This window comes from Protopterus annectens, chromosome 7.part0, assembly GCF_019279795.1.
Source record: "Protopterus annectens isolate FY-2018-M chromosome 7.part0, PAN1.0, whole genome shotgun sequence".
NCBI lineage: Eukaryota > Metazoa > Chordata > Ceratodontiformes > Protopteridae > Protopterus > Protopterus annectens.
The window spans coordinates 576,295,725-576,300,840 of record NC_056739.1 but is presented as its reverse complement, the minus strand read 5'-3'; the positions used below and the strand labels follow the sequence as shown (position 1 = coordinate 576,300,840).

Below are 5,116 nucleotides of genomic sequence, written 5' to 3'. Positions count from 1 at the left end.
AGTGCTTGTGTTAAAATGCATTTTTAAAGGATATGAAGTCTGAAACTCAAAAGCACGTCGTTATTTAGTGATAGATTAGCCCAATGGTTTGCCAGAAAACCACACATTTTATGAAGAACAGACTGAAATTCTGAGGCAAAAATCAGGATACTCTGCGAAAATCTGGACAGTCGAGATGTACGCACTGCAGTTAAGTAAGTGTTCAGAGACGGAAGATACAAAAACAGTCAAAAGAGAAAAATGTTAAAAAGTAGCGCACACGCTTCAGAACAGCACTGGTAGGTAATTCACGGAAAAAATGGGGGAAGGGTAAATCCCGCGAGACTTGAGAGTGCAGCTTCTGCAGCTCAGTCTTGGCTGCTGGCTTTGGTCTTATGTAGAAGCTAGTGGGTTGTCCTCCTAGAGAGAAGAGAGACAGCTGGGCTGCCCGATCTGGCACTGAAGCTGCAGAGATCAGGTTATCTACAGCTGCCTAGTTCCTAATACCAAGGGACAGTTAGGTGAGTTGCAATAATGTGTAACACGCACAGCTGTCAGACCGTATAATATTAAAATGTACAATTAATATGTTGTTTTTATTATAGCTTTATGTATGTGTTGGGGTACATACTGCATGATGTGTATTTATTCCATGCAGTGTAATAAATACGTTGTTTTTTTCTGTTTTTTTTTTATAAAATTGCGTTGATGTTATTGATTCTATATTGTAATACTTGCGCAGAAAAATAATCTGAAGTTCATTTTTTATACACATGCTGTCATTTTCTCTGCCATATTTTGTAGATTCAAAAGAGGCTGATTTGTGTTTAATTTCTTAATGTATCTCCTTATATGGTTTGTTTGGGGCGGGGGTTACAGTGTGACCTTGAATCTGTAAATGCAAATTGGAATGAAAAAAATATAATTTAATGTACTGATTTTGTGCAGTGATAAAAGGGGACTCCATATGGTCCTAATATTGGGAAATTATAAGGAATGCTGAACCGTGGCTGAAAGTAATTTGGTAAACTTTAACAGTAGACAGGGAATTTATATACCCTACCAATTTTTTCAGACACTTTTTCGACATGGGAGTTGTCTGCCTTAAGTCAAGTGTCACATCACAAATAAAAGTCTGCATTTCCCAACTAAATTTAAAAGCAGATTTAAAAATAGTGTTTTTTTTTTTTTCCTTATCTGGTGCATGATCATACCCTTAAATAAGTAATCTGTTATATATAGACATTAAAGTCTCCTGCATTTAGGTCTCCCTTCCCCATTTAAAAAAGGTGTATCTTCAGTCTGGATACAATCAATATATATATATAAATATATATATACTTTGCATTAAAACATGCTTCTTTTGATAATGTCATTTTAATCATATTAAGTTTAATTTCTACAGTGTTAAAACAGCAACAGCCTGCACAGGTGCATGAATTTGAAGTTCTTGTAAGGAAAGAAAATTAAAAAAACTGTTAAGATTGCTTCTACAGTTATGTCTGAGGTGTACTAACTGAGTTTTTTCTAGTGCCTGCTTGGTTTAACCCTTGCCTTTCATCAGTTTATCTGCATTACACAATACTTGTTATTCATTTATTTGTTTTGGTGCTGCACTGTTGCATATCTGCACAAGGAAAAGAGACAGGACTAAACCAGTAAAGGTTGTGCTGTTTAGTGCAAGGCAACAACACCACAATAATAAATACGTCTGATGGTTAATTTGGGTTTGGTTTACTGTAATAAAAACAACATTGGACTGTACTTGTGCAGTGTTCCAAGGAGAAAGATCCTAAAGAGAACAGTCATCTATCTTAATGCATCTTAACACTTTGCAATATTCAAATGTACTGTAAAATGCTGTTATGCCTGGGTCATGTCTAAAGATGGGCTCTGGGACCATTCCACCGACCTAGTTAACAATTATAAATATACAAACAACATTATTAACTAGCTTAAATAAAACATCCAAGTCGGCATTAGTAGATTACCTCACCATATACTGACAGTTCACAATAAAAATTCTTGTATAGGTCATTTTGATTTTTGAGAAATGTCGATTTTCTTTCTTCTTATAATTTCTTCTGCAGTTGTCTTTGTCATATTCCAAGATTCTGTACAGCTTATGCAGCTTGTCTCTTAGATCCATTCTCTGACTCAGTGGTAGGGATTTTACAGTTTGAGACCTATGAAAGAAAATTCTACTGTTTTCTCTGTTTGTAGTGAAGGATTCTATAAAGCATGTTATGTTGCATTTTTAGTAAGCAGTTGGCTACAACTGGTCAGAAGACATCGGATAGCACTTTCAAGTCATTCTTTTCTTTCCCTGGATATAATTTACAAATGTCATGCACTTTCAACTGTATTGCCACCAAAACTGAGCTTCATCTATGGGCATTCTTTTAATGGAAATGTAACAGATTATGTAGTGGTAGCATAACATCTTAAGCTGTAAGTGGTTAGTTTTTGTCTGGGGTATTTAGCTCTCTTGACACACTAGATGAAATTAGACTATTGTACGTTTGTAATTACGTCAGTCTGCAGTGTGTGTTACAGTGAATGCATGCATTTATTTAGAGATAAAGTCAATAGCCTGCACCTCATAATGCTGTAAATACTCATTTATGTTTATGTTCAAAACCCGAGTTTTCCTTCCTCAGTTCTGACCTTTTTTTTACTACACCAATATATCTACCAGGTACTCTGCTTTAAAAATGACAAGGAAGTTTAGAAACCAATAGCAGTTATTGACATCTGTGCAATGGAAACAAACAACTTCTTTCTGCCTAAATTATATCTTATTACTCATCTGTATTGTTATGATTGTAGATGTTCTGCGTATGTTTCATGGAACTGGTAACTCAGAAATTGTACTTTATCATAGCCTTATATAGACAACTTAATGTGCAGAAATAATTTCTACTACTATATTTTAGGTGTAAAACATTTTATAACATTGTATCAGTTTCATTTAGAAGTTCTGTTGTTCCTGCTTACAAAGATGGTGTACATGGTGAGCATCAAGCTACATTCTGAAATGTTTGTAACATTGTGTCATTTTCATTTAGAAATGTTGCTCCTGTTTACAGAGCAGGCATACAGTGTGGATATCAACCTACATTCCTTAAAATATTTGTAACATTGTATCGATTTCATTTAGAAATTTTGTGCCTGTTTACAGATCGGGCATACAGTGTGAGAGTCAAGCTACATTCTTTAAAATGTTTGCAACGTTGTATCAATTTCATTTAGAAATATTGTTTCTACTTACAGAACGGGCATATAGGGTTGAACATCTATCTTATTTTCTAAAGTACACATTTCGGCTCCTGCCTATTCTGCATCTTTGAGGGAAATCAAAAGAACCTAAATTGCATGCAGCTCAAGAGTAAACTTACATTCCCATCAAGAATTTCTTAAGACAGAATGAGTATGGTGCATAATAAGCTCATTGACTGCATTAAGTACTAGGTCACAAAATTAAAGGGTACTAATATAACTACTGGATATATATATATAACTCTGCGTATATTTTGCCTTCCAGACAGCAAGTTTCCATGCATTTGTTTATTATTCTTTCTTTAAAAGTCAGCAGGGTAATGCATTTAAAGGTAATTAGTATTCCAGTAATTTGAGACATAAATATATATATATATATATATATATATATAAAGTCAACACGACAAGCTCTTGTTTTATGAAATCAGACTTTTTTTATAAGAAGCTGCGCACAATCTCTTGAAGATCCCATCCATTTTGCAAGTATTAGTTTAACAAGTAATTGCATGGATACATATTTAGGATTGCCAGTGCTAATACCATCACTATACTAAATAAATAAACTGCATTTCATCATAGATTTGCAGCATTTGGTAGTTGTTGTTAATGCCTACTGTTTTGATAAAATGTTTATGTGCAGTTTATTTTCTTTTATTTCTGTATTGTTGGCAATTTGTACTATTTAAAATGGTATACATTCATTTGCAATATATACTATGAAAAAAATATTTTAGTTTGTTTGTGACTTGATTGGCATATCAGAATTATATTACTCTGCAATAACATGTACACACAAAGGTCAACAAAAGAAAAAAAAATCATATTGGACAGTGCCACTTATCTTTAATAACTATAGTTAGCCAATGTAATTAAAACAGACTATTGACACCATATCACATTTGAAAGATCTTGGACTCTGGCATGAACCACCTCTAAATTTTTACCTCCACACAGCAAATAACCACCTTTTATTTTGGCCCTAGGAAAAGTCACAATTTTTTCCTATGCTGTAAGAGCAGCCGTAGGCAAAGATGTCTATCTGACTGTCACAACTGCAATATGGACTACACCTTACTGCTGAATCATCCGAAAGAAATACCAAAAGTATTCAAACCTTATCCAACAAAATTATGCAAATTAATCACATTTTCCCCAAGGAGTGAACATTCTAGCTTAATTATTGAAAAACTACATTTTAAACAAAGAGCTAACATCCCTCTGGGTTCCCAAATATTTCAGTCCACCACCATCTGTCCATTGGTTTCCTCTAAAACACCTACCTATAACCTAAGAAGTCAACTCCTCTTTGGTCGACTACTGCAAGCTTGAATGACTAACAAAACTATGACAATAGCTTTTTTACCTTTGTAACAAAGCTTTGGGAATCTGTTCCCTCCATTTCAAAATGTCACTTCTTACGCCATCTTCGCTCCCAGTTAAAAGCCCATCTTAGCACAACTTCAAAATGTAACTCTCCTCAGGCCAGATATATATATATATAGTCTAATTTAACCTGTTTTATCAACTCCCTCCTCAATATTTACTTTATGGTCCTCCTATCTGTAGCCTTTCTCAGTAGAACCCTTTCTTCACCATCTTTGCAGGACCACCCTAAAACACACCCATCAGTACCCTGACTACCTCTTCAACACCTTTCTCCTAACTTCTTTTATGAATGTGTACTTAATAGAACACATTTATAATGCATTGTTACATATAAATTGAACTTTCTGTTTATTTGTTTACTACTATAGTGTAATGACAGCCATTCTTCGTGGTGCTTGTCATAACATTTGGCTGTTGCTATGCACTGAGTTGTTTTTTTTTATAATATTTGCTGTCTGAATGTTCTCAGACT

At 34.3% G+C, this 5,116-nt stretch overlaps 1 protein-coding gene across 2 annotated transcripts in view; it reads left to right on the top strand.

Moving 5' to 3' along the window:
• The first annotated feature begins 296 nt into the window (after window positions 1-296).
• Window positions 297-5,116, top strand: part of ACHE (acetylcholinesterase (Cartwright blood group)) — a 656,195-nt gene continuing 651,375 nt past the window's right edge. The window contains exon 1 of one of the 2 annotated variants that reach the window (XM_044077162.1): window positions 297-500. The gene's annotated coding sequence lies outside the window, so the exon portion shown is untranslated. The remainder of the gene's footprint in view (window positions 501-5,116) is intronic. The other variant, XM_044077161.1, reaches the window with a different exon arrangement.